We start from the raw sequence: 13,615 nt of genomic DNA on the forward strand, positions 1-13,615 counted from the left end.
CTTCCCAAAGAGCCATGATAGGCTCCACTGTCGTTTCACAGTGACGGGTGTCAAAGCAGGTGCTTCTGTGGTGACAGCCCGTGAACTGCCTGTAGGGAAGCCTTGGGTGGTTTGGTTCTCTGATTGGTCCTCCAGTTTCTGTTCCAAGCAACTGGAAGAGTACTGACTAACAGTAAACACCAGAAAGTATAGAGAATACAGGTCTCTGGAAACAGACAGAGGTACAGTCAAGGATTTAAGAGAATAACCCAAATATTTACATAATGTTATTATTTAAAGATTTTGTACATTCTGCAACTAACTTTTCTAAGTGTATTATTTTTCTCTAGTCCAATTTGGACTCAACAAAGATGAAGTGTGTTGCTGGCCGTACAATGACGAGACAAGAGAAACCAGGGCAAAGTCATAAGCTCCTCTGTTTGATTTATTTGAAAACTATATTTTCAGAGAGAGAGGAATGCATTTTTTTCCACTTAGGCACAGTACATTTTATTTTCATATTATATACTTTAATACAAAATACCAAATCAGATTAAGAATTTCCATCATCCACACTTTTATTATAGAACTGGTGTCTGTCCTATCCACCTGATGATCCATTTTGCTTTTCATATTTGTTTCCACAAATGCTTGGCGCAATCAATGTTTTCTTTATTGATCCACTTTTACCAAATATATTTCTATTGTGGCCATTAGCACCAATATCTCCTCCACTATTTGGATATAGGCAATTTAAGTCTGAGAGGTACCATCGACTAAAACGAAGACTGCCCATCAGAGCTTGTTTCCTATTGTGATTAAACTACCACTGGCCTTGAAAAATATTTCTGTCCCATAATTTAACCCTTTCTCTAATGGTGATAAATTTTCACATAAATGAAAAATGAAGAAACAAAAAATACTATTTTTTACAAAACATTAAGATTTGAAAGTCTTCCTCAAAAGTTGAAAATTAAAATGGAATTTGATGCTTTGTACTATAAAACAACACAATTCAAAATTGAACCTTCATCTGAACATAATAAGAACTTTCTAGAGGTTTGAAAACAGCAGCAGAGTTTATCACTGAAAGGCTGTCGGTTATATGTTGTTCCTACTGTTTGCTCTCATTGACTATGATTTGTATGTTTGTTCAGGGTAGAATGTTTTTACTGTTGTAATTTTGGTTAACATAGCAGTCATGTAACTCACAATGCTTTACAATCAGTAACTAGCAATACAATGCAATGCTTAATTTCTCTGTTACTTTTAGACTGGCAACACTATAAATTTCACAAACCCAGAAAATATAATTTTTTCAGAAACATTGTAAGCCCCTCACAAGATTAACTTTAAAATAATCAATTGCACTGAAGTTATTTAATCATTAAAATTTTCCAGGTACACTAACATGGCTGATTCTGTAATTCAAATGGTCCAAGATGGGAAGCAAATATTTCTATGAAGTATTAGATAATGTGTTCTAGGGTTAGCATTCCACACACTTCTCTGTCCCATGTACCTTGTGCTTTCGCAGCACACATATAGTGGTGTTCTTCCTCATCTTGCAAACAGTAAAAAGCTCAACCACAGTTGGCCGTTGACTGATGTGGTGGCTACATTTTACCAGCTTGTCTCCTTGGAGGATTTTATTTTCCCTTTTTTGGCGGGCGGGGGGGGGGGCGGTGAGGGGGAGATGAGGTGTTCAAAACCAGCTAGGGTTGGGTGCATGCTTACAGATGCTGTAGCAATGAGCTATGCCATCACCCTCCAAAGGAAAGCCTCCACTGCCTTCAGACAGGATCCGAAGTCCTCGCCTGAAGATTTTGTAGTGATTTGGCATTTAAAAGTCAGCAAACTTTTAGAAAGAGTCTTAAACAATCGAAGCATGTAATTTATCACACGGTAGGTTTAGAAGCACGTCCTGTGTGGGATGTGTGAACTGATGTTTCCCCTCAAATGCACCAGCATGCATCAGAGTTGTGACTCGTTACACATTGTATATATAGAGTAAGCCTATTGAGTGCGCAGTAAAGCTTCATGCTTTTTCCAGAATCCTTACATAAAAACCATGATAGACCCAGCAGTATAATGAGATATTGGGTCTTAAAGACTTGGCCTAATTAAAATTGAGCCTAAACCCCTTAGCCATTGTATAACTTGACACAGATAGACCTCTTCGTCTTACGGACAGCAGTTACCTTAGGAAATTACAGGAGGAAAGCAGTAACATCAGACACATGTTTCCTGATGTGGGTGACTGTGTGTCAGTGGGAAAACACCTCTACTTCAGTAGAAAGTGTCTAGTCTTCACTTTGACATTATAAACCGTGATCTCTACAATCATTTCCATTTAATTCTACTTGCAATTTTATTTTTCTTTTCCTATTATGACAATTTATAACAAAACTGAAAAATTGATCTGTCCCTTTGTAGCATCACTATGACTTCCCAAGTTGTTCGTTGGTGAGAAACATATGTAGAGTGTCATTCCTTGTGTGTTGTACCTCTTGCTCACTCTTTCTGGCCTCTTAACTTAGAATTTCTAGTCATTGTTTTTATCAAGTTGGTCACACACATCTTGACAGTACTTTCTGGTTATAGGTGTATTCCCCAACTATGCTTCTCAAATCCCAACTATACTAAGGCCACTTTATAGACTGTATTGTATCGGTCCCTCTGTATTGAGCCTCTGAAGTACAGGAGCCAACAGCTCCTTATTTACTTCTTCATGAAGTGGGTGAATAAAAACCCATATGCCCCAATTCCTAACCACTTACATACACATTCTTGTTATTTTTATTCTCTATTTACAGTTAATAAGCCATATGCTTGATAATATTCCTACAAGAAAAAAAAATAGAACATGCTGGTTTGATTCAAGAAGACACTAGGGTAATGAATCAAAATTCCCAGAGTTATGAGGTTGTCATTATAATTATGCAAAATAGCTAGAAATCACGGATTGTGGGAGTAATGGAAATGGTCATGCAAAATTCAGAGGAGTCACACGAGCAGTAAAACAAAAATTAGCTCTCCTATCTATCAAATCTAGTAAGCTCATATCAGAGACTCACTTGAAGTTTGCTGAGAAAACACATTTGGCTCATGAACCCATGCAAATATGAAACAAAGGTCACAGAGTCTGCCTGCTTGTTAGAGGCAGCACTTTCTTTGGGAACTCCTACTCTTAACTTGGTGACTATGCCTCTTCCTTTTAATTTTCTCAGCATTATGTAAGTACCTTAAAATTATTTGACCAGATGATTAGCTTTGCCTTCCTTGAATATCAGACCAAGGTCATACCCATGGTTTCTTACACCCCAGGTGATATTGGTAAAATTTCCCTGTGATACTCTAATTGTTTTGCTGAATAATATTTTACTGTACAACCAATAGACAATATGAATATTTTACACAGTGCATAAGGCTGTGTCAGGAATAACAAAAGTGAGCTTAAAAACGGCTAATTGGTCCATGGTGAAGTTAGGAGTCGGTAAGTGGTTTATGAGTTGAAAGCTGGTAAAATACCACTCTAGTGTGTAGGGAGAGAGGGACTCAGTCAAGAAGGATGTTAGAAAGAGAACTTTTGCCTTTTGAATGAAGTCTTTATATAATATGTGGTTAATGTTGTTATCTATATGCTATAGATAGCATATGTTATCCATATGTTATTTCAGGAAACAATGTATTAAAAACCAACAATTACATGTGCATGAGTGTATGCAAGTATGTGGTGTGGTGTGTGTGTGTGTGTGTGTGTGTGTGTGTGTGTGTCTGTGTGTGTGTGTGTCTGTGTCTGTGTGTGTGTGTCTGTGTGTGTGTGTGTGTGTGTGTGTCTGTGTCTGTGTGTGTGTGTGTGTCTGTGTGTGTGTGTCTGTGTCTGTGTGTGTGTGTCTATGTGTGTCTGTGTGTGTGTGTGTCTGTGTCTGTGTGTGTGTCTGTGTGTGTGTGTCTCTGTGTGTGTGTGTCTGTGTCTGTGTGTGTGTGTCTGTGTGTGTGTGTGTGTGTGTGTCTGTGTGTGTGTGTGTGTCTGTGTCTGTGTGTGTGTCTGTGTGTGTGTCTGTGTGTGTGTGTCTGTGTCTGTGTGTGTGTGTCTGTGTGTGTCTGTGTGTGTGTCTGTGTCTGTGTGTGTGTCTGTGTCTGTGTGTGTGTGTCTGTGTGTGTGTGTCTGTGTGTGTGTCTGTGTGTGTGTCTGTGTCTGTGTGTGTGTCTGTGTGTGTGTGTGTGTGTCTGTGTGTGTGTGTGTGTCTGTGTGTGTGTGTGTCTGTGTGTGTGTCTGTGTCTGTGTGTGTGTGTGTGTGTCTCTGTGTGTGTGTCTGTGTCTGTGTGTCTGTGTCTGTGTGTGTGTCTGTGTGTGTGTGTGTGTCTGTGTGTGTGTGTGTGTGTGTGTGTGTGTGTGTGTGTGTGTGTGTGTGTGTGTGTGTGTGTCTGTGTGTGTGTGTGTGTCTGTGTGTGTCTGTGTGTGTGTGTGTGTGTGTGTAGCTTTAACATCACTTTTCAACTATCTGGCTGAAATCAAGTGTAAAGTGTGATTCCTTCTCTAGTGAACACATAGACAAAGATTCAGCTGGTCTTTTAACAGTTTCTTAAAGCCTAACCCTCCTGGTACTAAGCCTACGACAAAAATATCTCAAATTCTCATGCAAAAGGCGTGATTCTGCACCAGGAACAAAATGTTCAACAACTGGTATAAAGAGACAGCAATCAACCACATAGGGTGTTTCTTTAGAGTTCCCCTCAATGAAGGCCGTGGAAAAGGCCAAACCTTAATTCAGTAAGCACAGTTTTACCATTGAGCCAAATTGTTCAGTGCAAGGATTCTGCTCTCTTCTGACTGGTTCTCATCTGTATTTACACGGCTGTTCTTCTCAACTGAAGCAAGTCTTGAGCGTCTCAGACCAGGGACAGATCTTGTCTTCCGGGTATGCTTTGTAAAGGTAGCTTTTCTTGAGTTTATGGTGCTTATGGGGTTATGGGGTGGGGGATGGGGGGTGGTGAGGGTTGTCAGGAGTTCTACAAGAAGATTATCAAGGCTGACAGATCTGGACCCAGTGGCTGGACCCAGGGGGACCTGCATGGGCTGATACACCAACCAAGGACAGCATAAACAGAGAGCCTGCACCCCCTGTTTGGGTGTAGCTAATGGACAGCTCATTTCTCCACGTGGGGAACGGGGAAGTGGCATGGAAGGTGACTGTCTCTAACAAGACCTCTAGTGCCAGGGATTTTATCACTCCCTCTTGGAGGAAAGGCCCTGTGGGAACACAGAGGAGGGGGGTGCAGACTATGCTAATGATACCTGCTGCGTTGTGGTCAGAGGAGGGGGGAGAAGGACCCCGCCTGTCAGAGGTATAGGGGAGGGGAATAGATCAGAAGGGTGGGGAGGGTGGGAACAGGAAGACAAGAGTGAGGAGATTACAGAATGGATGTAATGTGAGTAAATTAATAATAATAATAATAATAATAATAATAATAATAATAATAATAATAGTTTTTTAAAAGATCAGATTTAGAAGTGGAACTTTCTACTTTAAATTAAGAAGAAAATGGTGAGAGTATTTTAATTAGCCTTTTTCAATTTTATTCCCTGAAGTTCCCAGAAAATACTAAACAGAAAATTCATCTACATAGAATTCTCTTAATTTTCTAGTATCGCAACTACCCTAAAGTTTTCATCTCAGTTCACTTTTCTGAGTTTAATAATATCAAATCTAGTTAGTATTTTTTAAGTATCACTGGTCATTAGATAAATTCAAATTAAAATAACAGTAATCGAAAGTATAGCCACACTCTTGAAAACATCACAGACTATGAAAATAATGTTTAGCGGGCTCCTTCTGCATTCACATTAGAAATGTAAATGGTTATAGTCACTTGGCAAACAGTTTGGATGCTGCATACGCATAAATCAGTCATAGCAGCAGTGAAGACAGCAGGAGAACTCCATTTACATGAAAACGTGTGTGCCGCCTTGTGTATTAGCTTTAGTGCTGATCATTCTAGAAACAAACTGTGTGTGTGTCAACAGACACGCGGGTAAACAAAGAGGGGGCCACCACGTGCTCCTCCCTAGTCCCTCTCCACGTTCTATAATGGAATGTTTCCTAAATCTTTCGCACCCTTCATCCTTCTTGTTTCCTGTTGTCCCCATTCTCACGTATTTTCTTTCCTCAAAAACCCCCTTTGCCTCAAAACAATTAGTGAAAGAAATATCAAGTGTCATTCCTTTGAGGTAAATCTAAAGAACCCCACTAAATTTCTTTAAGCATTTTTAATGTTTTGAATTATAACATACTTTGTTTTAATCTCCCAGACAACTTTATATGCAGCTCTCCAAGACTATGGGTCTCACTAGCCATCTTTTTTTTTTTTTTTTTTTCTCCTACCATTAATCTCCAGCACTAAAAATCTGAGTCTCAAGCCTTTTTTTTGTAAATTCTAAGAACATATGACTCTTACAAATACTTGATATTCTTTATCCTTGAGGTTGTGATCTCACTTAGATTCTGGAACAAGGAAGTCGTGGTGGCTGCTCTCTTGTCTTCTGGACCATCCCAATCTCTGTCAAGGATCCTTCACTTTAAGACAGACACTGGAGATCAATTTCCTTACCTTATCGGCAGCCCTCAATTGGCATTTTTAGAGTTCTATCAGCCGTCTTTATTTTTGGAGGCAGGAGGTGCTCCAAACTGATAGTCAAAGCGTAAGCAAAAAGTTCTGTCTGCACATCTCCAAAGTGTGCTGCCTTTCCTATTTTCCCCAGTTTCGCTTTGCTAACACTGCCTTCCTCCTATCTTCTTGTGCTGGGATCTTCTGCCACATCAGACGCCTTCTTGGCCTTAGTTACCCCCCACTGGTGGGTACCCTCCCTCTCCGAGAACAGCTTCCTGTTTCAGAGGCTACTATGTTTTGTCCAATCTTCTTTCTCCTCTTATAGCTCTCTGGTCCTCTCCCTCCATCTGATCTCTTTCTTCCTCAAGCCAGTGCGCATAGTACAAGGGACATTTTTCTAATTTAAAGCCTCAATTTGCATGAACTTAATTAAGTAACTCAAAGTATAGATACTTGCTTTTGTTTACATGTGGCCAACTCAATAGGCTAGAAAGAATAATTTGCACAATTATCACCCTTTGTTTTTTTTAAATAGGATGCTAAATGATTCACTTAACAGATTCTTCTTAACAAATTAGCAAAATTGACTTAGCTGAACAAATATATTTATTTTATTGGTGCCCTACAGAGACACCCATATTAGCTTGAGTTGGACCTAAAATAAGGGCACAATTGCAGCACCCGACTGACAGAAGTTCTATATTCTGTTCACACCTTAACACTTTCTGTTTTCAATAATAGACGATTAAATGTCACTTCAGCAACGTGCTTGATACTTGCACAACTCTGCCCATGGTCTCCTATGCATACGAAATTTTTATTTTTCTTTTCTGGACTGAATAATTTAGGACTACAAATAGATGACCATCCCTTTAACTTTGAGGCAAAATTTGATCATCTAAGCAGAGAACTGAAAAGATGGCAAAGGCAATGCTACACATGGCAGATAAGTCGGTCCTCTGATCTAAAGATGAGGTAAAAAGTTGTTCACCATAATCCTGTTTTACTTTTATGTAAAGTTCCAGGAGCAAGCAGATGTAACACGTAATGCACATTTGTAATAATATTGTGGATTTTCAGCATTAAGATAAAGCTAACAAGCAATGGGTTTTGTTAGCCAAGTATATAGAAAGATTCCTCAAGAAAAAGGGAATCAGAGAGCTGTTTGGATTCACACCTTTTGAATAACTGACCATGAAAACATCCAAGTCTTAGTAGCTACTGGATTGCTTTAAGAATAAAATGATGCTATTCAGATCTATTTTTTTTCAACTTGACTTTGGAAAATGTCTTATGGAAGTACACAAGCGGGAAGTAGCTACCGTGGCATCATCCCAGGAGGAGATAAAAAGAAAACCAAATAAAGACTCTAACAGAAAAAAAAAAAAAAAAAGACAACACAATCATAAACCAAATGTCATCTGAGATTGTATATTGATCTCAATATTTAAATGTCACAGTAAAGATGAAGAAATTATTTCATGTATTATAAAAATGTAGCTATAAAACTTTTATCAATCTTTTTAAAATTTACTTACTCAGCAAATAAACACGTATCATCCCTGGTTTGTCTGTTTTTAGAGTGTTTTAAATTTAGTAATATGTTATTAATATGCAATAATAAACCTGTGCTTTGGGCTCATTTCATTTGTGAAGTTTTGATATTAGTATTCTTAAACCATTTCTTTCTGCTCTGTAAAAATATAGTTGCCTGTTTTACAAAGACATTTACATTACTTTTTTGTAAACCTTAGAATTCTGTCTTGAATTTTTTTATTCATGTAGAATTTCCAAGCAGTATAAATAAATTACACTTTCAAGCCTTGAAAATGTATCAAATAAACACAGATATTGAGTAATCTTAGCTATTTTCATACCATGTATACACACGCATGCACATTGGAGAAGTGGAAATTTTAAGTCAAATGGGAAACTGTATGTTTAATCTTTTACTTTGTATTTTCAAATGACTTTAGAGTCTTAAAGCAGTTACATAAATAATACAAAGAGATCCCATATGGATTTTTTTCTTTGTAATTTCTATTGCTTATCTATTGCTCTACAATAATCAAAGCCAGAAACCTGACATGGGCACAGTATTATTAACTGAACCATACAGTTTAATGTCAATTTTAAACTGTATTATCATTATTATTATTATTATTATTATTATTATTATTATTATTATTATTATTAATTTATTTAGTTTTGTAGCACAGTTGGCCTGAAAGTCTTGATCTTACTCCCACAGTCTCAGGAGTAACACACTTTTTTGTACTGTCCAATACCATATGCCCAGGGATGGTACCACCCACAGTGGGCTAGGCCCTCCCCTATCAATTGTTAATGAAAAATATGCCCCTTAGGGTTACTCACAGCCTATTATGGAGGCATTTTCTCAAGTGAAGTTCTCTCTTTTCAGATGACTCTAGCTTATGTTAAGTTGACAAAACAGACAAACAACAAAACAATGACAAAATAATCTGGTACATATAGCTTGTGACTTTCTCTGGCTTAGATATTGGAAAGTAAGTGTTATATTAGGCACAGACAGCAGATAAAATAACCTATGTCTGAGGACTATGCTTGATATAAGTATTAAAAGGTGACCCTACCTAAATTGAAACGAGGAGCATGGTATTATACGATGTTTATATTACAATGATACAGCACAATAAAGAGGGAAGCAAGATAGAAGCCTATCTTGAGCTAAGTCTCATGGATGCTGCGTGCATACTAGGAAACCAAGCATTTTGCTTAATGGAGGAAACGAATCTGTGAGACCTAAGCATTTTCTAAAAATCACTTCATGGTAAAACCAGTATCTTGGCACTGTGAGGACTCATTTGCGTCTCTACTGATGACTGCAGGCTTCTGAGGAGGCAGCTGCTAAGAAAATGATGCCAAGGGAGTGTAGAAACCTAGCAGTCATTATGAGTGAGTGAGATGCCAAGCAGGAGAATAAGTGCCCCTAGCTAAGCAGACTTGGGAATGAATAGATGCTAAACCTCATGACTACAGCTGATCGCTAGGGGTTCAGAAGAAGGGATGAAAGGCAAAGGTATGACGCTGTGCAGCAACATGCAGGATCATTGTGGTTGGGCACATACTGTGTATCTTTACTCATCAGTGTGGGCATCCTGTATGTGGTGACACATTTTAGCTTTACAAGATGCCAATGGGGTAGCCAGGCACTAGGGTACATGGAAACCTTCAGCAGTGTTTCTTGGAAAGACTAATATACAATTAATTAAAAGTAGAAGTTTAATGAAAAATATGAAATGCTAAGTATCTTAGATGGGTTCTTACAATAGTAAAATTTGCATGACACAGAATTCTTTTTTCTAATGAGGTAAAATTTCTAGTCAAATATTGGCACAAGTAGTGAGGTGAATATATATACAAAATCTAACACTCCCCCTGTAGTGAGTGATGGTTCCCTAAAATTGAATGCCAGGCTAAGACCCTGAAAGGCATACTTCATTATGCCAGTATTAATCAAGGAATGAGAAGGGCAGCATTTGGCACCACAGTATCCAGGGATATGATGCATTTATTTAAACTGTCTCTGCAACCTGAATAGATGGTATGGACGACTAAGTTTCAAAGATTATCAAGTTTTCACTCTATTATAAAGTATAAAAGCATAGTGTAGTAACATGCAAAATGACCATCACTGTGATATCTGATACATATGAAATAATAATGTGCTTTCCTGAGAAAAATGAATGCATATAAGCTTCAGTTTTTGAGGATCTTTTCAATGTAAAAGCATATAAGAAAGCTGTACAAAAATGATTAAATAATGATACAGTCTGTATAAATACTATGTTCTGACTACAATAATAAGTTACATTTATTGTCTGATTACATGCTTCTTTCCAGTGTGGACTCTGACCAAGCTAGGCTGATGCGTTGTCACCGAGTAACCTCCAGCCCTACCATGTCTTCTCTTGACTGAAATCCCTTATACCATGCACATAGTGACATTGCTAATCAGACTCAGTAAGTTACATTCTAACAGAAAAATAGTGGAAGGAAAGAACATGAAGAGGACTGGAGAGGAGGTGGACAGTGAGAATGATGGGTACTAACAAATACATTGTACTCATGAAATTTTCAAAGAATAATAAATAAAATGGAAGAAAATGGACTAACAAAGTAACCCACAGATATATTTTTGACATATAGAATTAATAAAAAAATATTACTTGTGCGTATATATGAATTATAGACCTAAACATTTATATACAGCAAAAATCCAACTCCTTGTGGAACTTTTGTTACAAAAATGTGAATATATTTCATGTGATCTGTACAGAGTAGCTTCCTGTGAAAGGTGGGGGGAGACAGTTGTCTAAATGTGTATTTCTCAGACTTGTTAATGCTGAGGACAGATCTAGAGACCATTGTAGATTTTGTGTAGCAGATGATGTCTCACTCAGCTCTTACAGTGATGGAAGAAAAAGAAAATGGAATTTGAGGCTTTATCTCTCTGTAGTAAAATGTGCTGTTTAGGCTACGGTTCTTTCTAGTCAGCAAACTGTAACAAAGAAAGAATATAACTCATTCTAAATAGGACCTCCAGAAGAGCCCCAAAAAGGCTTTAGGAGACTGTAGAGTCTTCCTCTAAAAAGCAGTTTGAATAACATGAAAATCAATTAAAGACAAGAAGAGGATGCACTCAGTCCTGACTAACTTGATCAGTTGGGTTGGGTGGGCGGGGAGGGGCCCTTTTTTTGTGATATAGGGCGTGTAGGAGATGAAGAGAGAGTTGGATTGGAAGGAGAGTATGAAGAGGCCCGTGACCATGATGTAAAATGAATAAAAAATAGCTACTCAAAAAAATATGTGGAAACACAGGTACAGCGTCACATATACTCATAAGTGAATCAATATGCAGTACTCACTATGGTATACTGGAGAGTTTTTTCTCTATATTTTGAAACCTAAGATAGTTTTCTGAAAGGAAATTGTTATCAGATTATTAGATTTTCATGGTACATACAGATCAGAATAACATTATTTCATGTGCTAGAAGCACTATTGAGGGAGATAAGAAGTAGAAAGAAAAATCTAATGAGATCTATTTGGCAAATAACTATGCATGTGTATGGATACCTGTGTGTAAATACAAATGTAGTATGTAGACTTTAGATTGATCTTTCTATATATAAAATAATATATATGCAAGAGCAATCTAAAATCTACACACTACTATGTGTGCATTTATACATGTATAATATACTATGTACAATAAAGTCTATAAATATATAATTTATAAAATGAAATATATTAATGGGCATAGGTTTAAAGAAGAATGTGTTTTTATGTTTTAGGGGCATCATGGGTTGAAGAAGCCAGAATTAACTTTTCTGGAACCCACTTAACTCTGAGTGGCAACACGTTCATCTGCATAAAGCATGACACCTGATAAAGCATAGTGACATCAGAAAACATTCATGTCAAGGGACATCATTACCATATTGTATTTCATATCCATCATATTGTCATGGTCTAACACACATGTCATTTAATCTTTGGCTAAAATCAAGAATAAAAAAAATGCACGTGTAACCTTCAAAAATCACGACTTGTATGAAACGCCGACTACCACCACAAGCGGGCAGTTGTTCTGAAAGTAGGTTCTGCCTTGTCCGAGCTTCAGCCCAGTGAAAAACATTACTTAAATGACAAACTTGTTAAGAAAAACTGGTGCTGATGACTTGGTACTCCTGTGTTGTAGGAAACAGTAGAGGCACGTGTGCTATTTGTTCTCTGAATTTTCATTGGAGCCAGCCTCTTTGGACGTAGATAGATTGTCTTCCTAAAATCTCCAGATGACAGACTTAAGTGGGTCAACTCAAAGAAATGAAAGCTTTGCTTACCAGGGAACTGAGCCAAGTGGTTCTTTTTTTTTTTTTTTTTTTTTTTTTCAAAGCTCTTTTTTTTTTAATGTGAAATATTTAATTTATTTTTTTTTACATTTTTTATTAATTTATTTATATTACATCTCAATTGTTAGCCCTTCCTCTGTTTCCTCCCATTCTTCCCTCCCTCCCACTTCCCCCCTTCTCCCCTCCCTTATGTCTGTGATTGAGGGAGACCTCCTCCCCCTATATATGCTCTTAGAATATCGAGTCTCTTCTTGGTAACTTGCTATCCTTCCTCTGAGTGCCACCAGGCCTCCCCATCCAGGGGACGTGGTCAGAAAAGGGGCACCAGGGTTCGTGTGAGAGTCAGATCTCACTCCCCACTCAACGGTGGAGAAAATCGTGTTCGTCGAGCCAAGTGGTTCTGAGACACGAACGGTGCTCCAGTAAAGCAGTTAATCACTGAGGGCCTGGAAAAGCCTGTCCACATCTGTCATTTCTGGGCAGACAGCTTTAGCAGCATTACTTTTCTCCTCCAGTACTATCGTCACCCTAATTAGGCATTTGACCTCCAGTTTCACATCTTTTAGTCAAGACTACAGAGTAATGTAAGAATAATCTAAAATAGATGACCTAGATCTTCAAAAAAGTTCTTATCAACACGTACCTGTAATTTCATTTATGCTAATTTTGTGTATATGGTGTGTTATGGACTTATTAGTATACGAATGCACATGTGAGTATAGGTAAAATGAACTTCAGCTCATGCATGTGGAGGTCAGAGGTCAATGTTGGCTATTACTCTCCAAATCTTACTACTGTTATGCTTTGAGATCTGGTCACTCAGTGAGCTTGAAGCTCATGTGTTGGCTAGATTGTCTGGCCACTGAACTCGAAGAGGCCACCTGTCTGCACTTGACCCTCATCGGTTGGGTTACAAGTGTAAGCCTGACATGTGGTTTTCATGTGGTCTCTAGGGATCAAAACTTAGCTCCTCCTGCTTGCTTGCCAGGTACTTTGGTGACTGAGACATATCTCCAGCTCTACATAAATACTTACAAACTTTCTGTGACTACTGAACAGAAGCTTTGAGAAACGTATCCTATGATCTACAACCATTCGCCGTCCCCTAATCACTGTGTGTCATC

The 13,615-nt window shown here is 38.0% G+C and overlaps 1 protein-coding gene across 1 annotated transcript in view; it reads right to left on the reverse strand.

Annotated features, from left to right (window-relative positions):
• Positions 1-13,615, reverse strand: part of Cntnap2 (contactin associated protein 2) — a 2,113,217-nt gene that overhangs the window by 1,289,396 nt on the left and 810,206 nt on the right. The gene's annotated exons all lie outside the window — the stretch shown is intronic.

The sequence above is a fragment of the Acomys russatus genome, chromosome 10 (genome assembly GCF_903995435.1).
Source record: "Acomys russatus chromosome 10, mAcoRus1.1, whole genome shotgun sequence".
Taxonomy (NCBI): Eukaryota; Metazoa; Chordata; class Mammalia; order Rodentia; family Muridae; genus Acomys; species Acomys russatus.